General features: G+C 39.6%; 1 pseudogene; it reads left to right on the top strand.

Annotated features, from left to right (window-relative positions):
* The first annotated feature begins 15121 nt into the window (after window positions 1-15121).
* On the top strand, window positions 15122-15618 carry LOC100338981 (activated RNA polymerase II transcriptional coactivator p15 pseudogene; annotated as a pseudogene).
* Window positions 15619-26421: the final 10803 nt, after the last annotated feature.

Genomic DNA, 26421 nt, shown 5'->3' with positions numbered 1-26421 from the left:
CCTTGGAAAAATATTCTGAAGAATAGGAAGATAAATAAGAGGTGCACTGCTATTCAAGGAGCTACATCTCATGGAAATATGTGATCAGGTGATAAGCACAAAACTGTGTGTGTCATAGTAGCCCAGGCTGAGGAAGGTTAAAGCAGAAGAGGTCACTCCTGGCTAAAGACATCAGGAAAGGCTTCATGCAACTGATGACACTTGAACAGAGTAGTGAAAAGAAAGCACGTCAATAAGTAAATTGGAGGTGAGGGACTTTAGCAGAGGAAAGACTATAGGTTTTTAAAGTGTAGCAAAGAGATACTGGGAAGAAATCAAGACATTCAAAGCATACTGTGAGAACAATGGGAGATAACAACTAAAGGAAAACATGTTATACATGACCCCTGACTATCATGTAAATGGTATTGACTTTATGAAATAAGCATGAAACTGTCACCAAAAATATTTTTGAGGGGCAGATGTTGCAGTGTACCTGTTAAGACCCTGCTTAGAATGCCAGCATGCTATATTGGAATGGCTGGGTTCAAGTCCCCACTCCACTTCTGATCCAGATTTCCTGCTAATGAATACCCTTGGAGATGGCAGGTGATGGCTCGAGTACTTAGGATGGCTCAAGTACTTAGGTTTCTACCATCCCCAAGGGAGACCTGGATTGAGTTCCTGGGTCCCAGCTTCAGCCTGGCCAAGCCCTGGCTGTTGAAGCTATTTGGGGAGTGAACCAGCAGAAAAAAGATAATCTCTCTCTTGCTCTGCCTTTCAAATAATTAAATAACTTTAATTAAAAAAAGAGATAGCTTAAATAAAGAAAAGATAATCAGATATAATCAGAATTGTTTGGGAAGATTACTCTAACAGTAGTATGAAAGATGTATTAGAAGGCAGGGGAGGCTGGCGCCGCAGCTCACTAGGCTAATCCTGCGCCTGCAGCGCTGGCACACCGGGTTCTAGTCCTGGTCGGGGTGCCGGATTCTGTCCCAGTTGCCCCTCTTCCAGGCCAGCTCTCTGCTGTGGCCCGGGAGTGCAGTGGAGGATGGCCCAAGTGCTTGGGCCCTGCACCCCATGGGAGACCAGGATAAGCACCTGGCTCCTGCCTTCAGATCAGCACGGTGCGCTAGCCGCAGCGTGCTGGCCGCGGCGGCCATTGGAGGGTGAACCAACGGCAAAGGAAGACCTTTCTCTCTGTCTGTCTCTCTCACTGTCCACTCTGCTTGCCAAAAACTAAAAAACTAAAAAATAAAATTAAAAAAAATAGAAGGCAGGGGAGAGGGGCCGGCATTGTGGTGTAGCAGGTAAAGCCGCCAACTGCAGTGTTGACATCCGATATTGGTGCTGCTTTGGGTTCCAGCTGCTCCACAGCCAATCCAGCTCTCTTCTATGGCCTGGGAAAGCAGTGGAGGAAGGCCCAGGTCCTTGGGCCCCTGTACCCAAATGGGAGACCCAGAAGGGGCTCCTAGCTCCTGGCTCCTGGCTCTTGGCTCTTGGCTCTTGGCTTCAGATCAGTGCAGCTCCAGCCATTGCGGCCAACTGAGGAGTGAATCAATTTCTCTCTCTCTCTCTCTCTCTGCCTCTCCTCTGTGTAATTCTGACTTTCAAATAGATAAATAAATCTTTATTTTTTTAAAGATTTATTTTATTTATTTGAAAGACAGAGTTACACAGAGAGAGGAGAGGCAGAGAGAGAGAGAGAGAGAGAGAGGTCTTCCATCTGATGGTTCACTTCCCAGATGGCTGCAACGGCTGGAGCTGCGCTCATCCGAAGCCAGGAGCCAGGATCTTCTTCCAGGTCTCCCACGCGGATGCAGGGGCCAAAGGACTTGGGCTATCTTGCACTGCTAGATGCACAGAACTAGAACCAGCACCCATATGGGATGCTGGCGCTTCAGGCCAGGGCTTTAACCTGCTGCACCACAGCGCCGGCCCCAACAAACAAATCTTTAAAAAATGGCAGGGAAGGCTAGATACTCAAATATAATTGCAATAGTACAGACAAGAGAAAAATACCAGGGAGGAGCTATGTGAAAAGAGCAAACTCAGAAGAATTTCATAGAAAACTCAATAGGATGTAATGACATATGAGGTATATAGAACTGGAGAAACAGGAGCCATCAGAGATGCGTTTGAGGATGAAATATGATAATACAAAACAGTAATCCCATTGGAAGAATTTTAAGAGTCAGGAGGGGGAATACATTTAACAGGAAAAATGATTAATTTACTTTACAAATGTTAAATTTCAACAACTGGCAGGACACATAGATACTGGGAAGGAAAGGACATGACTGGAATACAAATGCGAGAATCATTTCCATGGAGAAAATAATTGAAGTCATAGAAATTTATGGCACCACACAGTGAAGGAGAAAATGTCCGAAAGCTAAAGAAATGTTCATAATTAATGAATGGTAGAAGAGTAGAAGCCAGCCAAGATGACCAAGACCAAGAGAAAGGGACATAACTAAAGATGCAGTGAGGGTCCTGAAGTGAACAGAATCAAAGGGAGAAGAGAATTTCAAGGAAGGGCCATATATACCAAACACCGCAAAATTTCAAACTACATCATCAAGGCACAGTCGTTACATGTGTGTTTAGAAGGCCATCTTTCTTGAAGGCACAGACATCAGTTGGGACAGAGATGGAGACTAATTGACAATGAATAAAGATAGCTAGTGAATTTTTCAAGAAATTGGAGGATGAAATACCAGAAGCCAACGCAGAAGAGGAAATAGAATTGAAAGAAGCTGATGTATTCAGGTGTTTGTTGCTCTTTTCTTTTTAGAATGAATAGAAATATTTTAACCCACATTTACTTAGTGTCCACACAGGGCCATTGTGATAGTTGGTGAGATCCAGAGATGATTAGAACTTGATACTCCCTTGAGGCCGGCGCTGTGGCGCAGCGGGTTAACTCCCTGGCCTGAAGTGCTGGCATCCCATATGGGCGCTAGATTCTGTCCCGATTGCTCCTCTTCCAGTCCAGCTCTCTGCTGCGGCCCAGGAAGGCAGAGGAGGATGGACCAAGTGCTTGAACCCTGTACCTGCATGGGAGACCAGGAGGAAGCGCCTGGCTCCTGGCTTCGGATCGGCGCAGCTCTGGCCGTTGCTGCCATCTGGGGAGTGAACCAGTGGATGGAAGACCTCTCTCTCTGTCTCTACCTCTCTCTGAATATTCTGCCTGTCAAATAAATAAAATAAATCTTTAAAAAAAAAAGAACTTGATACTCCCAAGTAGTAAGAAATTCAGTGGAAAAAATAAAAATGAAAACACATTGCTCAGCACAGTGCAGCAGAGAGTACAATGAAGCTAAGCAAAGGCTGTGGGAGCAGAGGAGAGGGTTAGGGTTAGCACAGCCTCTAGGGGCAGCAGGGGTGGTGCTGCTGAAACATGCAATGATGCTTAAAGGAGCACTCCAGGTTAGGATGGCATATTCAAACAAATGCACAGGAAGAGAAGGATTGCACATGTTTTCTGCAAAGACAAAGAATCCTACTGGAGGAAAAAACGGAGTGGTGAGAAGGGAGTAAATAATGGCAGTTTGGTTCTGTGTGAGGTGGCAAAGGATGGGAACAGTCAGGCCAATAAAGGAATTTGCCTTTCCTAGGAGGACACTAAAGGAAAAGAGAAAAAAAAAATTGATGAAGAAACAAGACACTTACTCGAGTATCAAAGAAAGAGACTCAGGGGCCGGCGCCATGGCTCACTTTGTTAATCCTCTGCCTGCGGCGCCAGCATCCCATATCAGTGCCAGTTTCTAGTCCCGGCTGCTCCTTTTCCAGTCCAGCTCTCTGCTATGGCCCGGGAGGGCAGTGGAGGATGGCCCAAGTGCCTGGGCCTCTGCACCTGCATGGGAGGCTGGGAGGAGGCACCTGGTTCCTGGCTTCGGATCGGCACAGTGCCAACCGTGGCAGTCATTTGGGGAGTGAATCAACAGAAGGAAGACCTTTCTCTCTGTCTCTATCTCTCCCTGTCTGACTCTATCTGTCAAAATTAAAAAAAGAGAGAGACTGAAGGAACCCATTGTTTGCCTTGTTTATTTCTATGAGATGGAAGGCCCACCGTCTGTTGACAGCAGGGACAGGGCTAGGAAGGGCAGATAGGGGATGATTACTAGGTTAATAGCTTTTATTTTTAAACAAAACTGTTTATTTAAAGATGGTTTAGGGCTTGGTCTCTTCCTGATGCATTAAGCATGAGAAGCAAAAGGTGTGGAACTTAGGCTCTGGGGTATAGACTACTTATGTTTGTCTTGTCTGTTTCACATTTAAGGATGTGATGTGAGTGTGTTTATGAAGTAAATACTCATAAGGTCTCTGTACTTCTGTCTACTCATCTATAAATCTGACAAATAATAGTACTGTTAAAAACTTCAGACAATTTGGATTTATCAGAGTTTAACTGAGTAAAGAACAGTTCATAAACTGAGCATTCCACAGAATCAGAGGAAGTACAGAGAGGTCAGCTCTACAAAAACATGGCAGACAGCAACTGTGGACAGCAAACAAGTGAGAGGCACAGACGCAGCTAGATTGGTTACAGCTCAGTATTCACCTTAGATGAACACAGTCTGGTAATTTGGCCACCTGTGAATGAATAAGTCTAGGTTGCTGTGATTGATGATTTGTTACAAAACTATACCCCAATGTTGAGCTTTTAGTTAATTACATAGTGTTAGGTTGCAGTCCATTACATAAGGATTCAAGCACAAGCACATTGTTTAACCAAATTTAGTTAATTAAACAGCACCTAACTCATATTTTACTCATCTATTACTCCTTAATAGATTTCAGACATGTACCAGTGGCTGCCATGTGACAGGTACTCAAAAAAATATTGGGGCCAGCACTGTGGCTCACTTGGCTAATCCTCTGCCTGCGGCGCCGGAATCCCATATGGGCGCCGGGTTCTAGTCCTGGTTGCTCCTCTTCCAGTCCAGCTCTCTGCTGTGGCCCAGGAAGGCAGTGGAGGATGGCCCAAGTGCTTGGGCGCCTGCACCCATGTGGGAGACAAGAATGAAGCACCTGGCTCCTGGCTTCCAATTAGCACAGCTCTGGCCATGGCGGCCAATTGGGGGGTGAACCAACAGAAGGAAGACCCTTCTCTCTCTCTCTCTCTCTCTCTCTGTCTGTAACTCTGCCTGTCAAATAAATTTAAAAATCTAAGAAAATAAATAAAAATTAACTGTTATCACTAGATCAATGCTATCCATCAGAACCTTCTGAGGTTATTGGATAGTCACTGTGTTGTCAAATAAAGCAATCACTAGCCACATGTGGTTATTGAGCATTGGAACTATAGCTAATGCAAAATAAATTTTAGTTTTTATTTGCTTACATTTAAGAAGCTGTATGTGGCTCCACAGAAGACAGAACAACCATTTTAAGCAGTGTTTTTTTATTTGTTTAAAGAAAGACACAGAGTTTTATCACCCAGGGGAGCCGGTTCGAAAGTATTGCAAAACAGGTCCAACCAATTAAAGATGATATGGCTGGAGCTCTTAGGACGTATGCTATATAATTCTGTTGGTGCTGATGATCAATGACAGCGTGGAGAAAAGATGTCCTCACAATCCCTGTGCCTCAAGAAGAGCTTTCAGGACTCAGTAAGAGAGTTATTAGACAAACAGGAGACAAGTGGCATCTTCCAAAGAGATCAGACCAGAGGTTTGGCCAGTTTTCTGCTGAAGTGGGTCAGTTGAGAGCCATTAAGAAGGATGGCTGGAGCTCTAAGCGAAACTGAGAGCTGCTACACAGATGTATTCTTGAGCTCTGTTAATGTCTGATGACAATGGAATAATTTCACATCAGAGTTACCAAAATGACAAATATCACAGTCTGTGCACCCACATGAAATTCAGAAAGCCTAGCAGTATTGATATAACACAAAGGGAGAGGGGAGAAAGGTTATCCATGAATAATGCATTTCCTTTTGTGAAAACAGGAGGAGAAGAAACAAATGGATCATTAATGGGCTTAATGCAATTAGGGTCCATGGTGGAAAGGGTGCCAGCAGCAGCTCCTGCCAGCAAGGCCACCAGCAAAGGAGGCTGCTGTGAAGTGGGAGGGGCGGGAAGGAGCTTGCAGCAGTGTAATTTGGTGCCACTGTTTTCTTTGCAGTATTTCAAAACCAGTATCTTGAACCAAGATTAGTTGTGTTATCTCTGTTTTAGAACAAAATAGCCTCATAGTGAAAACATCATATTTCTAAGAATTTATGAAGAGATATTATCACATTTGAAAAAGCTTAATTAAGATGGCAGTGTAGGTAAATGAAGGATAAAGCAATTCAAATAAAAAAAACAGGAAGTAATTAAGTGAGGAAAAAAAGCAATCATGAACATTGCCAAGAAAACAAACACACAAAAGTTGCAAGTTGTAGCTTGCTTTATGCCATAAAACCTGTTGCTATAAATTAGCATACCTTAATCTTTTCTAAAGTGAATGTTTGAAATTCACTAATAGACTTCACTGTTTAGAAGAATTTTGTGTGATTAATGTATATGTACATGAAAAATGCCTCTTGATATAAATAATCATACCACAATCTCATTGTAGGTATTTTGCTTCCCGGTCTATAGACTAGTTACAGGTTTTAAAGTCCATCAGACCTAGGCTCAAACAAAGCTCTACTTCTTTTTGCTTATGGAGCCCTGTGTGAGTCACTACCTCCCTGAGCTTCAATTACCTGAAGAGTAAAATGGCAACAATAGTACATCCACATAGAATGTCCTAGAACTGAATGTCACGAGACAACCTCGATAAAATAAAAGAGTGCCTGGATCCCAGGAAGAGTTTAATAAATGCTCATTTCTCTTTCAGGAAGGAGTCCGTGTGCATACTCTTCTACAAGAACTCACACTCCATAGAAGCCCTACACAGCCAAGTGCTGATCAGACTCTAGTATAGACAGGGAAACCAAGAACTCAGCTTTAGGAGTCTTTTGCCCAGAAACCCACGCTTGTTTTCGTGGTTATTTTAGGTCTTTAGGACAAATCAGAGAAGAACTAGGTGGACAGGAATAAAGAAGCAGCTGCTGCCTCAGACTCCAAATAAAACCCTAATTCCAACAAATTCTCCCTGAGGCTGTTAGGACTCTGGATCTGGCATTAACCTGGAACCCACGTGACTCCATCCCAGAACCAGATACTACTGCACACCTTGAATTCTGAACTGGTCAGCTAAGCTTATTTCCATCTACAACAAAGAGCACTACCTACTCCAGCAGATTTTAGGTTTTTGTTTTCAAATACCATCTTTCATTAACATTGAACAGTGAATGCTTGAAATATAGCAAAAGAAAAATAAGCATGTTTTAGGGAAGCGAACTGAGGTTTGTAATAAGGATAGACGAGGTCCAGGCTAGTCAGCAGTCAAGGCTGGTGATGGGTGGCACGTAAGTTTGGCATTGGTCAAAGAAGGCTGGACACAGCTTGGGACAAAAGTTGCTTTGGAGTTAGTGAAGCCAAGCAGGACATGAGTTGAAATGGCCTGAAAGCAGAGCAAACAGAGGCCAGAGATCAGACACGGCACTTTCAAGCAGGGAAAGCTCCAGGCTCAAACAGTCCTGTTCTTCTCCTTGGTTTTTGTTAGAGAAGTTGACTTGAAGCTTGTAATTCTGACTTCCGGTTTCAGAGTCACAAGATTCCTGCAAGAGTTCAGATTCCTCTTGGGATTCTCCAGATCTCAGAGGAGCCACAGCCTTTTTATTCTAAGTCTAGTTCTTATAAAATCACCAAGTACCCTTGTGTTTTATGAGTCTGGCTCTACTAAACAGGAAGGACAATCTGCTAGCTTGACTAAGGTCACCAAAGACTAAAGTGACCTCTTCATAGAAGCACATAATCATACTTGGAAAGTTGATGAGAATTTAATTTTTCTCCAGGTGTTTCCTTTGCTAAGTGAAGAGTTCTACCTCATGCCCAAATCCTAAAATATTTAGAAAAGTGCTAGTGGAATCTTACTAAGAACTGGTTTATTGAAGCAAAAGAACTGTCAAAATAAATATGGAGAACACTTGGAAAGTAAATATTCAGAAATATACAGAAAGCAGAGCCCTAGAACACATAACAGACCTCTGTAACTCAACAATCCCCTGTGTCCATGGCCATCATGCTATAACGTAAGGACCTGTCCTGACTTCATCTGTCCTAAAAAGATAAAGCACATTGTCAATGCTACAAATTCCAAAGGAGAAATTCCACTGGTCTTGATCCGTGAAAATGAAATCCAGTGTTCCTTTAGGAGAGCTCTATTGTAGAACACAATTCAGTTCTAGGCTTTAGGATTCACCTAGAATAAAAAAGATATATTCATAATCATCCAGTATGCCATTGCTACCCAGGGCTTGAGTAGCTTTCAAAAGCTTTCTAGAGGATCACCAGCTCCCCGCCACTTGGGACACCCCCACCCCATTTCGGAGTGCCTAGATGTGAGTCCCAGTTCTACTCCTGATTCCATTTTTCTGCTAATGTGTACCCTTGGTGGTGGGGGGGCTGGACATCAGGTTATGACTCAAGTAGTTGGGTCCCTGTCAACCATATGAGAGAAATGAACTGACTTCCTGGATCCTGGTTTCAGTCTAATCTAGCCTGTTACTAGTATTTGAGAATGAATCAGCAGATCGGAGCTCTATCTGTATCTCTCTGTCTCTCTGATAAGTAAGATGCATTTTTAAAAATACACTATGAAAGGGCCGGCGCCGCGGCTCACTAGGCTAATCCTCCGCCTTGCGGCGCCGGCACACCGGGTTCTAGTCCCAGTCGGGGCGCCGGATTCTGTCCCGGTTGCCCCTCTTCCAGGCCAGCCCTCTGCTGTGGCCAGGGAGTGCAGTGGAGGATGGCCCAGGTGCTTGGGCCCTGCACCCCATGGGAGACCAGGAAAAGCACCTGGCTCCTGGCTCCTGCCATCGGATCAGCGCGGTGCGCCGGCCGCAGCGCGCCGGCCACGGCGGCCATTGGAGGGTGAACCAACGGCAAAGGAAGACCTTTCTCTCTGTCTCTCTCTCTCACTGTCCACTCTGCCTGTCAAAAAAAATAAAAAAAAAAAATACACTATGAAAAAGGAAGCCCAAATTCCTATAAAATACAAACAGCTACAGAGAAATACCCTGATTTAAAACATCTCTGCATTTCAAGGGAACTGGAATAAAAGGTTACTTTGAAATGTAGGAACAAAATAAGAAAAAAACAGCAGCCCAGATGTTCTAGCTCCCTCTCAGTTGTCAATGCTTGCAGCAGTCTTCCTAGTCCTGGCTACAGATGAGGGCTGAATTACAATAACAGAAAATACCAGTTGGTCCCAGGTGGGCCTTTACTGCAGAAGTACTGGGTCTTCCCCTTTGCTAATAGAATAGCATCAAGAACAGATGTATCAGAGTAAATGCAAGCCTCTAGGCTATTCCAGGGGTATCTTTGTCACCCCATCCTCTCTATCAATGTTTAGTTCTTTTACATTTTATTTGCTCCAGGAATTAAAGTGAACTTGCTGGGAGGAAGATGGCACAGTTTATCTATATTTCAAATAACTTAGGGAAGAAGAAGACATCAGCTGCTTCCCATCCACTTTTCTCCAACAGAGACCATCTCTTTCCATCTACAGCTCAATCCCCATCTACTGTATTTGTTATCTGTGATATAGTTCACACTTTATGTACCTGAGACTTTCCTCAAAACAGCCTTCTTTCATTCAAGCGTGTTCTAAAACACACTCGCAGAGCATTAATAGTACTACAAATCAATATGTCAAAATGTTTTCACACGTGGTTTCATATAACATACACACGAAATATGAAAGACCCTCTGTCTAAATACCACTTAGCCTTGGGTCATAAGAACTCAAAAACAGCCATAAAAGCAATTGACAATTCCTTTTTCACAGTACACCCACAAAATTTTTTTTTAGAAATGAAACAGGCTAGTCAGCTGTTTATTTCTGAAGAGAGCTATGTACCTTTTACCAAAGTTTGGTCCAATATTTCCCTTCTTATATTTCTTAGATTTGTTTTTTGTTTGTTCGTTTTCTTTTTTTTCTTCTTGAAACTACAGAGATGGTAATTTACTCATGATGCACTGATAATCTTAATCTGGCACCAACATTACTGGCAAATTGCTTCCTTGTAGCATGAGACAGGCAGCTTGCACATGCTACAATGGTTAGAACAACCATTTTCATGCCTATCCACAATAATAAGCTGAAGCTTACATGTTTTAACATCCATATTTATTTCTGAGAATAACAAATAAGAACATTACAACTTGTTTTAGAGGTAGAAGAGAAAGATTCTCAACAAATCACCATAGAAAAGCACCCCAGTTAGCTTGGAAATTTGTGGGGGCTTAGTGGGAGGGGAGTGCAGAAGACAAATCATTACCTGTCTAGTATCTCTCTATCAAATTATAACATTTCACTGACTGAATCCAGTGACCCCTGAATTATTCTTCTTCTTCTCTTTTTTTTTTTTCTTTTGGAACAAGAGTCCCTAAATTCTAATTAACCTCAGATGCTGGGCAGTGAGAAACGGCCAGAAGGATTACTGAAGTAAATATTAAAATGATGTATCAATATGTGTCATATTAATTCTTCCTCCTTTTCCTATTTCTTGATTTTCTCTTAAGACTGCCTCTAGGGGCTAGTGTTGTAGCATAGCTGGTAAAGCTGCTGCCTGCAACACTGGCATCCCATTTGGGTACCAGTTCTTATCCTGGCTGCTCCACTTCCAAATCAGCTCCCTGCTAATGGCCTAGGAAAAGCAGCAGATGAAGCTCAAGCTCTTGGGCCCCTGCCACCCATGTGGGATATCTGTAAGAGGCTCCTGGCTTCAAACTGGTCCAGCCCTGATCATTTCAGCCATCTGTAGAATGAACCAGCAGATGGAAGATTCCTCTCTCTGTCTCTTCCTTTCTCTCTGTAGCTCTTTCAAGTAAATATATAAATCTTAAAAAAAAAAAGACTACCTCTGGTTGAGAAACTTAAAAAAAAAAGATTTATTTATTTGAAACAGTTACAGAGGAAGAGGGAAACACACACACACACAGATGTTCCATCCACTGGTTCAATTCCCAGATGGCTGCAATGGCCAGGGCTGGACCAGGCCAAAGCCAGGAGCCACAAACTTTATCTGGGTCTTCCACATGGGTGGCAGGGGCCCAAGCACTTGGGCTATCTTCTACTGCTATTCCCAGTCCATTTATAAGGAGCTGGGTGGTAAATGGAGCAGCTGGTACTCAAACCAGTGCCCATATAGGATGCCAGCTTCGCAGGTGGCAGCCTTACCCACTACACCACAACACTGGCCCTGAGATACTGCTTTATTGCCACTTAATGTCCTAATTTAGGCAGTTTGATTCTTGCAATGTTTCTTTGAAAACTGGAGATTGTTTCCAAAAGATAGCCTGGAAAGTTGGACTCACCTAGTCTGGTACATACTTGCCACATTATACAAGTTAAAGAGCAACCTCATCTCTCTGTCATTGATAGTAAACATTTGGAGCTTAACAAAGAACAAGTTTCCTGTTAGTCAAGAGCTGTACAATTTTTGAGTTAAAGGTACTAACAGCAGTTTCAATACAAAAGAAAAATATTTATCCATTATTTCTGTCATGTGAAGACGTGCATGACATCCACGCAAAGGAGCCCAGCGCTAGTGTGCACTGCACTTTCAGCAGGGCAGCCCGTACTTCAGATGGGAATATGCCACTCAATGAGCAAATACAGCCTATCCCTTATGCCAACTTGATTTTTCCCCAAGCAGCTGAAGTTTTCAAATGTGTATGGAATACTATATCGTCAACCCTCGCTGCTTGCCATTTTTGACATTTTGATTCTGGCTATAAAATCTACAATTAAACCCCAAATAAAGGCCTTGCTCTAGCTATGGGCTCCCTTCATTTTCATCCTTTTCTGATTATTAACTCTAGTCTGAAAGACAGAAAACTCCTGGAGTTTCCTTTGTTATATCAAGGGCCTAGCATGTAATCACTGCCCTCTTTTTCCCATATATGTTGTTTATTGCTGACCTACTGGCACACCCCTAGACTGCCTGTACTGTTTCTGATAACTGGTCACAAGCTTCACATTTCCAAGAGAAATGCCCCCTCTTGTGGTGAATGCTGAATACTGCCGTTAAAGCTTCCCGCAGAAAATCTATTAAGTTGGTCAACAGCTTCCTACAGTGGATCCACCAGAATAAGAGGCATTGGGTTTCTTGCAGTGAGGACTGAATCCTCTCTAACTGAATCAGGTTTTCAGATATAGGTTAAACCATATGATATTGCCAAAAGACAACCATTTTTTGCCTATAAGATGGCAATTCCATCTGGTTCAATGTAGTAAATAAAGAAAAGGCAGGCAGTGAGACTTCTTAACAAAGTCCTATGAATGCCAAACAAGAATAGAAATCCTTTACATTCTAGGAACTATATAAAGGAATTTAAAACATAATATTTTTCCAACCCTAAATTCTAGGTACTTTGCCAAGTGTTCATATAATTTTCTCAGGTTTCTTGGCCAATTGGCAATTGTTTAAAAGAGAAGACTTATAAAGTTGAACTTTCATGGATCTGTCATTCATTTGTTCAGGAGCATTAGGCAAATAAATGACAAAACTACTCTACCCTAGGACAAACAGCTGGCAATTACTCTAAACAGGCTTATTTAACTGATGTAAAGCAAATAGAGTTAACACTAAATGAGATGCTATAATTCTTCTCATGGATGTATTTATTTTTAGAAGTACTCTATTTACTTATTTTTTTATATTCATGTATTTGTTTTATGTATTTGAAAGGCCGAGAGACAGCAGGAGAGAGAGATCTCCCAACTTCTGGTTCACTCCTCATATCCCAATCAGCTTGACTGAACCAGGCCAAAGCCAGGAGCCAGCAACTCTATCCAGGTCTCCTATGAGGGTGACAGGGACTCAACTACTTGTACCCTTACCACTGCCTCTCAGTTATGTGTAATAAAATGAAGCATGAATGGAGAGTGGTGCCAGGACTCAAACCCAGTCACTCTAACATGGGATATGAGCATGCCAAGTGGTTGCTTAATCATTATGCCAAACACCTGCCCCATTCATATTTTTAATATGGGAAGTTAAAAGTGTATAATGAATCATGTGGCGCTATCTTTCCCAGCAATGTTAATTAATCATACTAGCAAAATTTAAAAATAAAATGTTATGTTTAATCATTCAACATTTAAAATCATTGATGTCAAGTGGGGATAAACCTATCTGTAACCTCTTATCAGAGACGTTTTATAATAAATAAAGAGCTCCTATAAATCAGAAAAGATCAACAATTCAGTGTTGTATATATATGATCAGATAATTCACCATTTTAAGTGGTTTTAAACATATAAAAGAAGCTTGACAAAATTAGAACTATGAAAATTAAACCTACATTGAGATATCATTTTCACTTCTCAGATTGGTAAAATACCAAAACTATGTTGATATACTTGTGACTAGGTTATAAAGAAACAGGCACTTACAACATTTCTGTTTAAGCATAAATTGGCACACTTCCTAGGGAGGGGAATTTAACAAAATTATCTACATCACAAATGAATATACTCTAGAACCCAGCGAATTTCATGTCTGAATATATTCTACCAATATGTATACATGCATACAAATATAATGTATGTAAAATCTCATTAATTATAGAAGTACTTGTAATAGCACAAATTCACAAATGACCTAAAAGTTAATAGAAATACAATCAAATAGGATACAGCCAATGGCATATTATCCAATTACTAATTTAAAAAAGTTTTCCATGTACCAGTACACAATATCTCCAAGATAAACTATTTGAAAAAATAAAATGAGGTATGGAAGAGTGTGTTTAATATGTCACTTCATAGATACAGTGGGAGAGAAAACATCTCTTCAGTTTTGCTTTATAAACATAAACTTTAGGAGGATAGCCAAGAAGTGGTAACATTGGTCAGTGGAAACAAATGTAGAAAGACTGTAGAAAGAAAACATTCCATCATATTCTTATTTGGGACGTGGGGCAGGGCAAATATGTGAAAGTATCACACATATAATTAAATGTAATAGAAGCATTCATGTCAATAGATTTTTTAAGAAATCTTCTTTCATATTCAGCACATTTAATGAATTATACCTTGATGTGTAGGAAGAGTATAATCAAAACTGTTGAAGGGCTCAAAATACTTACTCCTTGATGACAATCCCGTGCCTTGTCTGACCCCAGACAAGCTAAGGGTATTCCATTTTAGCACACTAACCATAATAGTATCTGAGACCCAATAGAGCACCTGACCCCTAGATAAAAGCTCTGCTGAGTGCCTGACTTTTCTGCAAGACTTCGGGTCACTTTTTGCAATGAAAGCAGATGTCTGACAGCCCGCAAATGAGTCTGGGTTGCTTGTTCCCATGGGAAATGAGTTGAGTTGATATTTAAATAGTTTAAAAGACAAACAGCTCTTGGCCTTTCTCAGTACTTTTCTTTCTGCTACCACCAATATTCATCCACTAATTCATAATTATAAGCACCTATAACATGTTAGATGCTGTTCTAGGAGCGCCAAGTGTTCAGCTCAGAAGCTCCCTAAAATTACAGCTGCTTGAATGACACAGTACAGGATCAAAGCAGCTCCAAGGCTGGTTCATTCATTGCTGATCTCCAAGACTGAAATTTAGTTACTTACATCTAAAGGCAAAATGAGAGCATAAATAAGCTCATCTACAAACCCTGGGAAAAATCAAGTTATAGGGAACAAACACATCATGAGACTTCTTGAGTTTACTTAGCAAAGACATAATTGGTTCTTGTACCCTGTTGTCCTTAAAAATGGTGGTTTATTTTTATTCCAAACACATACACACACACACACACCACTGAATAGTTATGGGACTGGCCAGTGATTATCATTCTCTGACTTTCCTCATTTGTTCCTTAGAAAATGAAAGGAGTTTGAGTTAGATCAATGCTTCTGTTTTTAAATTCATTTTCCTTGATCACTCTGCCATAAAATGTTACTACCACAGTAATACTGTATATCTGTGTGTGTACTATATGTGTACCTATATTTTATAAATAAAGAGTATGGGGTTTTTTTATTGTTGTTTCATTTTTCTGCCCAGGGACTGATTTTTGTTCCCACTGAGAACATGTAAGTACTGTCCACAAGATTCCTTCTGGTTTAAAAGCAAGTGGATGGGGGTTCTCTGTCAGCTGAAAGCGAGCAAGGATCAAGACACTGATTGGAGAAGCTGAGCAATGCCTAAATCAAAGGAACTTGTTTCTTCACGCTTATCTGACAGCGAAGCTGACAAAAAAATTAAAGAGGAAAAAGCAAGTTGCTCCAGAAAAACCTGTAAAGAAGCAAAAGACCGATGAAACTTAAGAGAGTTCAATTATCTTCCAGAGAAGCAGCAGTGGAAATGAGAACATGTTTCAGATTGGGAAAATGAGATAGGACAGTGCCCAGGACTTTGAAGACAATGTTTTAATTGATGTTGGAGAATACTGGATGGATCGAGAAGGTGAAATGAAACCAGGAAGAAAAGGTGTTAATATGAATCCAGAGCAATGGAGCCAGTGGAAGGAACAGATTTCTGACACTGATGATGAAGTAAGAAAATTGTAAAATCTGAGATATATAATACCTGTTGTTTTAATCTGTATTTTTTCTCATGGGTTTTTGCTTTCTAACATAGTTTTCAAGATACTGGATATTTGAATTGTGATTTGTAAAATGAATAATTTTTAAAATTTGAATGATTAAAAATATTCTGAGTGCAAAGATAAATAAAAAATAATATAAAACCAAGGGATGGCTCAATGTTACAGAGAAATACATGTACTTAGGTACTATATGTATTTGAGCCACTTGCTTGTCATACAGCCTTGAGATAACTACTTAACTCCTCTAATGCTAAGTTACCTCACATGTAGAACACATGTAATGATTCCTCTTACCTGGTTGTTATAAACATCAAATGACCCAAGTGGGCCTAGTATACTGTAAAGAATCAGCAACAGGTACATTTCATTTACTCAATTCAAATCAAATCTATACCTTTCACCTGTATATTTAAATAATGAAACACTGTTCACACTAATATATGCAGTAATTATAATCAATAACTCAATGACTTATAATGTGCTCTCATTTGAGTCTGTTATGTTGTCCCAAATATCAACTCCTAACGCCATTTCAAGAGTAACCAACTTTCAAGACCAGGATGTCACCTGCTTCAATGAAACTTTGCTTGATTTCACCAAATGTAAATTTCCCCTTTTTTTCCTCTCCAAAATGTACTCTGTTTACAACATTACTAATATGTCAAACATTGGATGGGCATTGTGGCACAGAGGGCTAGACCGTCATTTGGGACACACACAAACCATTTCAGAGTGCCGGATTGAGTTCCAGCTATTCTGATCCAGCTCCCTGCTAATGTGCCTGGGAGGCAACAAATGATTGCTCAAGTGCTTGATTTCCAGCTTCCCTGTATGGGGACCCAAATGGAATTGCTGGCTTCTGGCATCAGCCTGGCCCAGTCACAGCTGTTGTGACCATTTGGGGAGTGAACCAGTGGATGGAAGATGATTCTCTCTGCCTTTCAAATAAATAAATGAATACATTTTTTAAAAAGGATATCAAATATATTCAGCTGTATAATTTGTATCTGAAGAATAGAAACTCTATATCTATGCTACACCACACACACATACACACACACACAAATTCAATATAATAGATATAGATTTTCAGTAAATATTTGCTGACTCAATGAATTGGTGTTGTAAAACTGGATCCCAGAAGTCAAATGTAAGATTAGCAAATAAAAACAAAGAAATGGGAAGTATTAAATTAACATCTATTAAGCATAATAGTGCAGAACAGTAATTAAAATATAGATAGAATTTTATTTTTGTCATTGTTCATTCCTAAAACCCTAAATGTAAATCCCAAGAAAAAACTCCTCTTATATTGTAGATTGATTTCCTTCTTATTATCATCAATTTATGAGCCATATGAATGTTTTTAAAGAGGCTATTCCAGAGAAAGGTAGGCAGCCTCTTAAAATATACCAAACTTGAGCTCTATTAAACGTGTACAGAGTGTCTGTATAACAGCCAAAACAGTTTTCTGGATCTCCTACTTTATTGCTATTATGGATGGCCATTCTTTGTTGTGCTCCTGCCTCAACTGGGGAAATTCTACGATAAAAGAAACACATACGTCAAATGTAATAGCAGAAAGTGAAGAGAAGTCAGAAAGAGAGAGTGACTATGTGAAGCATTTGTTTTTCAAACCCTATGATGTTTTAAGAATATACCTAATGCTTTTTACACATGCTGAATAACCAGGCTAATTAAAAAGCCCATACAGCTCTGGTTAAAATCTGTTCAAATTTTTTGGAGCACCTGTTATAACAGAATGCCCACAGACTTGATAGTTTAGAGCCAAGACACCTGCTACCTTATGTCTCACAGTATGTTCAGTTTTATACTGTTAGCAAAAAAATAAACACTTTTTGACATTTAGCAATCTTATGCAAGTGATATGAAATTATCAGGAAGGAGTGATAGTTTAACCCTTCCTGTGCTGCTCTGGGAAACCACACCCTTTCTTCTTCATTTGGAAATGGATTTCTAATATTGTCCCAAGAAGCTATAGCTTCTTTATTCATCCTTAATCATGCAAGGTTTTCTAAAGAATCCAAAAATCGATTTGGAAGTTCAGAGCAGGGAATTTTCTACTTTAAAGAACTTCTTGGTGAGTTTAGTCAGATACATGCATTTAAGTGATGATCAATTTCCAGATTAGCTTTTCAATGAACCCTTTAATGAAGCACATCACTGTGTTGTCTTTGTCAATCATTTGCAAAATTCCAAGACAGGTTTGACATGACTATTCCTAGTGATGGTTTATCAGAACTTCACTTGAAAATGTATTTAATTTTGGAGAAAAAATAAGAATTTTCTATAGTTAAGGAATTTTCAGATTCCAGACATACAAGGATACTTCAAAAAGTTCATGGGAAATTGGAATTAAAAGATAAATTTAGGGGCTGCCATTGTGATGCAGTGGGTTAAGCTGATGCCTGTCACACTGACATCCCAAATGAGCAATGATTCAAGTCCCGGCTACTCCACTTCTGATCCAGCTTCCTGCTAATGTACCTGGGAAAACAGCAGATAATGGCCCAACTTCTTGAGGCCCTGCCACTCACTTGAGAGACTCAGATAGAAGCTCTCTTTCTGTTTCTCTCCCCTCTGTAACTCTGCTTTCAGCTAATTAAATAAATATTTTTAAAGATAAATTTATTTAAGTCCAAAAAAGAACTGAAATCCACACAGTTTTTCCATAATACACTTTTCCCATGAAATTTTTTAAGACAAGTAGTATGTATATATGAACATTTGAACATCTTTTTAGATTCAATTTATAGTTGATAAGCACATTTTATGAGGGTGATATTAAAGTGGTTTTCAAAATAAAAATAAATACTTTATAAACAGCTGCCATTTTATGTACAGTAAAGTCCCTTGAAATCTGAAACCATGTTTTATTTGACTATGTTAACTCAGAGCTGGACAGTCGAACGAACAAACACATTACCTTGGTGAAACAAAACTCAAGATTTATGCTATCATGCAATTTAAAATTTAACTTATATTAATATTAATATATTAATCTATTAAGAAAATCTGGCCTAGCCATTCCACTTCTATTATTATGTCCTATAATAAAGTCAGATATATATATAGAATGATTTAAATGTAAGAATATAATTTCCAGGATTTTCTGTTTGGTAAAATATTTGAAACAACATAAATGGCTCTAAATAGGGAAGCAGGTAAATTATAACAGATCAATGTACTATAATACTAAGTAGTTCTGAAGTGAATAAAGCAGCTCTCTATAGAGTAATATAAAACAACCTCCAAGATTTACTGTTAAATAGGAAACACAAAGTGTCAGAGCAAATAACCAACAAATATACACACATATTGGAAAATTCATAGCCATACAAGTTATCTTTGGAAGAAAACACAATAAACTGATAACAGTGGTTATCTCTGAAGGGGGGAATTCAGGGCTCAGAGAATAGGAATTGGAGAAATACTTATTTTTAACCTAAAAATTATTTCACAACTTTGGCTATTTGTATTATATACATATTATTTTTCCAAATATTTTAAGATACAAATTAAAATAATGCACTAAAGTTGAGAGGAAAATGTGATACACTGTAAGCATATTTTAATATAAACATAAAACCCTAAAGTACTTCAAAATTCCAAAACTGTTACTTGGTTAACTCTAAATCAGTATTTAACAATATAAATCACAAGTTAATGTCTAATTATCATGCTGAAAACAGCTTTTGAATGTTAAATATGTATAGCTGTATTCAAATACAAGCTGTTTTGACTTTAAACCAACATGCTAGAACTAGGAGTGATTTTATTACATAATTAGAAAACGACCTACAATATATTTTTCATGGTTGTTTTTAAAGATAATGCATCTTAGGGCCAGCTCTGTGGTGCAGCGGGTTAACGCCCTGGCCTGAAGTGCCAACATCCCATATGGGCGCCGGTTCAAGACCCAGCTACTCCACTTCCACTCCACCTCTCTGCTATGGCCTGGGAAAGCAGCAGAAGATAGCCCAAGTGCTTGGGCCCCTGCACCCACATAGGAGACCTGGAGGAAGCTCCTGGCTCCTGGCTTCGGATTGGTGCAGCTCCAGCCATTGCAGCCAACTGGGGAGTGAACCAGCAAATGAAGACCTCTCTCTTTTTCTCTCTCTGCCTCTCCTCTCTCTGTGTAACTCCTTCAAATAAATTAATTAATTAAAAAAAAAAAAAAAGGATCTTGTCTCAAACCTGGGACTCCTAAGGCCTATTTCTCAAAATGTATGAGAATGGATTAGGTAACCGGTCTTGGACTTCCAACGGCAGAACTAAATAGGGTGCCCAGCCCTACATATCCTAAGAGCTGTGGTCAGGCCCTACCCTGCAAAATGTATTAAAGAGGATGATTTATCTTTAGATATTTTTCTCCCCTTCATGGGGAGAGGTTCTGGTCTTTCAGAAGCAACTTTTTTTTAACTTTTATTTAGTAAATATAAATTTCCAAAGTACAGTTTATGGATTACAATGGCTTTTTCTCCCCCATAACTTCCCTCCCACCCACAACCCTCCCATCTCCCGCTCCTTCTCCCCTTCCATTCACATCAAGATTCATTTTCAATTATCTTTATATACAAAAGATAAATTTAGTATATATTAAGTAAAGAATTCATCAGTTTGCACCCACAGAGAACATAAAGTGCAAAATACTGTTTCAGTATTAGTTATAGCATTAATTCACATTGGACAACACATTAAGGACAGAGATCCTACACGAGGAGTAAGTACACAGTGATTCCTATTGTTGACTTAACAAATTGACACTCTTGTTTATGGGGTCAGTAATCTCCCTAGGCTCTAGTCATGAGTTTCCAAGGCTATGGAAGCCTTTTTAGTTTGCCAACTCTGATGTTATTTAGACAAGTTCATAGTCAAAGTGGAAGTTCTCTCCTCCCTTCACAGAAAGGTACCTCCTTCTTTGATGGCCCGTTCTTTCTACTGGGATCTCACTCACAGAGATCTTTCATTTAGGTTTATTTTGTTTGGTTGGTTGGTTGGTTTGGTTTTTTGTTTTGTTTTGTTTTGTTTTTGCCAGAGTGTCTTGGCTTTCCATGCCTAAAATACTCTCATGGGCTCTACAGCCAGATCCGAATGCCTTAAGGGCTGATTCTGAGGCCAGAGTGCTGTTTAGGACATCTGCCATTCTGAGTCTGCTGTGTATCCCACAGAAGCAACTTTTCCATTCTCAAGAGTCCTGCATCAGCCATCTCCCCAAAACCTTCAGATTAAAACTTGAAAATTATAGTATACTTGCATTTAGTGTTGATTTACATTTTAAAAGAGAACACAAAATTATAACTAGAATTGGCATAAGGAGTAAATTCTGATGAAGGAATAACAGACTTCAGTAGCACAGATTAGGGATGGCAAGTGCGAGAGACTGAGCCTGAGGAAGACTGAAAGGGACTAACACCAATCGCCACTGTCAGCCTCCTGGCCTGCTTCATCCATACTGGATTGACTCCAAAGACTCACATGACAGCCTCATGCAAGTAGCACTGGCACACTAGTCATTAGTAATGCTCATCAATTATTTCTAGTCCAAGCTAGGATCCTGTTTCCTGGCTTCATTGTGGGTTGGGGCCATGTGATTATCCCAGCCAGTATGTTGTAAGAAAAGGTGACAGGTAAGACTCCTGGCCCGGAGCACTTACTTGCTCTAGACTAATATGAGATCCTGCAGAGCTCTCTTACCCCCTGCTATGGAGACCAGCAATCTTCCAATAGCAGATGTTCTGTCAGTTGGGAACTGGAGGAGGTAATAAAAATCCAAGAGAACAAGAAGTAAACCTTCACTGTTTTAAGACACTAACACTTGTAAGTTATTTGCTACCACAATATAATTCAGCCTGTCCATATGGATATATATGGGGGACAGAGTAAACATTGACAAATGGCTCAGAGTAGCCTTCAGGTTTACAAAGGGAGTAAAAGCTGCTAGTTTATCACAACTATTAAATTTGACTTTTGTTTTCCCCTCTAATTTTATAGAGCATATTTTACTTGCTCATTAAGGTCTTTCTCAAACACAAATTTTGACTACATCCCTGAAATTGCACAATTTGGAGCCCAAGAAAATAAGACACAATATCTCTCTCACATTCTTTTTCTTTTTCCCTCCTTCCCTCCGACAGTTTGATGACTAATTCTTATTTTAAAAAAATTCAGAAATGAACATCTAAACAATTTAGCATAGTAAGATATTTTATTAAAATGTCATGTAGAGAAATTTGGCTATTCATGCAAAAATTTGTGAAATGCCATGGCATAATACATTCCTCATTTTGCCGCACTGAACCTATTTACCCTATTATGGAAAAGATCACATAGAGTCCCAGAGTAAATTATAATCAGAGGAAGTTTTGGAAAAACAGGACTTGATTCTAAGAATATCGCAATCCCACATTTGTACAGAACTTTCAACCTTGAGGAGCACATTCTTCAATATGACCTTCCCAGGCTCTGCCCTTATCCTGCACAAGGCCCTTTTTGATATATATAGGTCCACATTACAACACTGTGCAGTTCTCAGGACAAGTTCCCTTAACTCAATATTACTGGCATGGCCACTGGAACCCAGTGAGCCTAAGTAATTAACTTACCAAGATCTCACAGGCAGTAACTGACAGGTTCAAGGTTCAAAATCTGATTTTCAAAGTCTAGGACATAGCCCTTGCCTAATGTTTGTTGAATGAATCAGCAAATGTACTGAATGAGTACAGATGTAATTTTTAGTTCTGCATTGACCTTTCATTCTCAAGAGAATGGAGATTTAATTTCTTAACTAAATATACAAAGCCTTGACCGCAGATTCATCCATCACATTGGTGGAACTCAGGGCAACACAAATGGGAGACAACATACCATATATTCAATTATTTTAAAAGCAGAAAGCAGCCTAACGAGCAGTTAGATATAATATGTTCTATTCTTTTACCGTGACAAATATATCTTCTTAATAATAAAATTTCTTTCAAGCTTATGAAAATTTCTGATTTTTATATACTTGAAATTTGGCAAAATACTAATTCAAATAAATTTAATTGTTATCATGCATGCCTATTTGTTGTCCAATACTTGAACTGTAAATAAAATAAAGACATGTAACTTTTAAATTATACATTTATTACACAAACACTCCTTTCCTGGTTTAATTTTAACAGAATAACTGATAATGTTATAATAAAGATTTTTCACATGACTTGCACTTTATTGACAGAAATGAAAAATTAGACAAACTTTCTTGAGGCATTTTTTTGGTGGGGGGGGCTTAATTGTCTTTTATTTGTTTTAATTTATTTGAAAGAGTAAAAAAGAGAGAGACAGACAGATCTTCAGTCCAGTGGTTCACTTTCAAATGGCCACAATAGCCAGGGCTGGGCCAGATCTAAGCCAGGAGCCAGACTGCAAGGCCATCTGGTCTCTCACGTGGGTGGCAAAGATTCAAGTACTTGAGTCATCATCTGCTGTTTTCCAGAATGTGCATTAACTGGAAGCTGGATCAAAAGTGGAGGAGCCAGGATGGGAACTAGTCACCCCAATATAGGATGTGGGAATCCCAAGCAGTGACAACCGGTTAAACCACAATGTCCACCCAACACTGTTGTTTTTAAGCAAGTTTTTAATAATTCCAGTTTGAATAAACTTTGTTTTGCTGAAGCAACAGAGACAGGAATTGTCAAATTGCTAATGAAATAAATAATTTAGAAGTGAATAAGATACCTATATCTTGTTCAAATATTATAACAGTGATCTATGATAAATTGCTACTAGTAAAAATGTTCCAAAATATTTTTAATTTCACCATATGCATAGCTATCAGTTATATTACAATTATTATGATCTGTTAAAGTAATATGGAGATCTATTCTGTAATGTAAAAAATCAATATCCTTTGCATGCTTTAAGCTAAGACATATATCTATACAAATTTAAATAATTATTATTAAAAATCTGAAATTCCTACAGCCTTGTGCAACTGTCTCAAGTATTACACCAATTTGTGAGTACTTCTGAAACCATGAATTGGAACAAGAAATGAAGCAAGAAAATAGAACAGTACTACTGGGATAGCTCATCATAACAAGAGTCTATTTCATTTAAGCTTTAATTAAGGGGAAGAATTTGACAAGTTAATACACTTATATTTTCATTTACCTAGGTGTTTCCATTGTTTAAATTGTTGTCTTGATTTTAAGTAGTGTGTACCTTTAATATCAATAGTGATTCAACCCGTACACCTTCATGCATTTGAATAGCTGATGTTTGTTTTGAGGATACTAAGACTTGGAGATATATTTCCCTGCAAAGGAATGCTGTCAGTCATGAGAACGAATATTTAGGGTTAACAAATGACAGGGGCATCTGTGTGTTCTTTAATAAATTTATTTCATGTGTGATACAAGGAAGGTGCCCTCTAAAATATGGGACCTAGGCAGAGCTCCCTCTTGTCTGGATTAAGAGTTATACCTATTGCAGCAATGCTGAGGGAAGCTTCAAAAAGAAATTGAGGCTGGTGTTTTGTGCAGCGGTTAAGATGTCACTTGGGATGCCTATATCTGGTATCAGAGTGAAAAGGTATGAGTGCCAGCTCTGTTCCCAATTTCAGCTTCCTGCTAATGAGCACCCTTTGAGGCATCAGGTGATGGCTCAAGCATTTAAGTCTTTGCCACTCATGTAGGAGATCCAGGTTGAGTTCCAGGCTCCTGGCTTTGCTCTGGCCCAGCCCCAGCTATTGCAGGTATTTGTGGTATGAACCAGCAGACAGAAAATCAATCTCTCTCCCATACTCACTCATTCACTCCTGCTCTCTCTCTTGCTCTCTCTCTCTCTCTCTGCATTTCAAATAAAATTTAAAAAATTTTTAAACTTAATTATAAAAGCAAATAGGCCACTTGCATAAATTCATCCGGAGATTATTTCGCCAGCTCCCCTTTCCTTTATCTGTGCTTCATCAATTATTCATGGTTGAGGAAATGAAAGAAAAATAAAATAGTAATACTACTCATTATTTAGCATTTATAACATTCTCAAGCATTGACAAAAGCATTTTACATGCATTACCATATTTCATTCTGACCACAACCAATGAGATAGTTAATCTTACCAGTCTTCCTTTTATAAAAGAAACACACACAAAGTTTATGTAACTTGCCTTAGGACACAGAGCTAGGAAGCCATGGAGCTGGTGGCTCTAGAACTTTTATTCATAGGACATCAATTAAATCATGATCCTATTCTTATTGAACTCTCTACTTAGTGTAGGGCTAATCTTATGTGTATAAAGTTAACTGAAAATAGATCTTAGTAAAAAATAAAAATGGGAGGGAGGAGGCAAGATGGCGGAATAGGAAGGGAGCACACTGATAGTCCGGGGAGAGACAGTTTAATAACAGTGGAGATACTGCAGGTTCAAGGAAGACTAGGGGAGGAAACAGCAGAAGAAACTCTTCCGGAACGCGTGATTCACAGTGGACCTGCGTGGAGAGCGTGGGAGCCCACAGTTCGGGACACCAGCAGCAGACTCAACACACCAGTGCTGGAACGCGAGGTGAGCCGAACCTCAATAGCCCGAGACACCGGCAGGCAAGTGGAGAGAGGAGACTAGAGGGAACGACCCCGGGGTGGGGGGTAGTTCACCAGGCTAACTGGAAGAGAGAGAGAGAAAAAAAAAAGGTGACTGGTACGGACACGGGTTTCTCTCTCTCTGCTCACCTCTCAAGGGCGAGCAAGACAAAGAGCAGGCGCCATCTTGGACATACGTCATAAGCAGAGCGACCTCACGTCTGCACCGGCCCTGAGCCTAGCAGAAAAACCTGACTTTGGGCGGGGCGAATTAACAGGAGATTAGGACCTAGTAAATTTGTGGTGCTACTGAACTGAGACTGTGAAAAAAGAGACGGTGGGGGAGAGAACTCACAGAATTCACGTGAGCACTCTCCAGAGATGCTACAATTCCGTAACTTTGGCAACCCAGTGGGAGACTGAAGGAGAATTTGAGCCCACTCTGAGGGCCGAACAGATTCCCTGTGTGGTCCTTGGGAAAGAGCTTCCGATCTCTGGCTCCTGTGGGTATATCATTTGCCTGCTAACTACCTCCAACTTCGTTCAGGTGTGTGGAATTACTTCCCAACTGAGTCAAAAAAAGAAAGAGAGAGAGAGAGATCTATCACGCCTAACCTGGGAGTGTCACCTTTGGCACACCAAACAGAGCTCTCAGGCCACACCCATCTCAAGCCCTAAGGCTCCATCAAAAACAGACAGTCCACTTAATCTAGAGTCATAGTATAACAAGAAAAAGCACCGCAGTGAAGAAACCAAATATCTCCAATATGCCAAATAACAAACGCAAAAACCAAGATAATAGAAATAAGGAAGTCACCATGACGCCCCCAAATGAAAAAGACACCCCAATTCAAGATTATGAAGATGATGAGATAGAAGAAATGCAAGAAGCAGATCTCAAAAAATTGATAAGAACATTAAGAAGTTCTCAAAAACAAATTCTTGAACTACAGAAATCCTTAATGGACAAGATAGAAAATCTCTCTCGTGAAAATGAAATATTAAGGAGGAATCAAAATGAAATGAAACAACTAGTACAACAGAAAACTGTGATAGTGACGAGAAATCATAATGAAGTGAAGAATTCAATAGATCAAATGACAAACACATTAGAGAGCCTTAAAAACAGAATGGGTGAAGCAGAAGAGAGAATATCGGACTTAGAAGACAGAGAACA

The sequence above is a fragment of the Oryctolagus cuniculus genome, chromosome 3 (assembly GCF_964237555.1).
Source record: "Oryctolagus cuniculus chromosome 3, mOryCun1.1, whole genome shotgun sequence".
Classification (NCBI taxonomy): Eukaryota; Metazoa; Chordata; class Mammalia; order Lagomorpha; family Leporidae; genus Oryctolagus; species Oryctolagus cuniculus.
The sequence above is the reverse complement of the archived record's forward strand: the minus strand, read 5'-3'. Positions and strand labels throughout refer to the sequence as shown.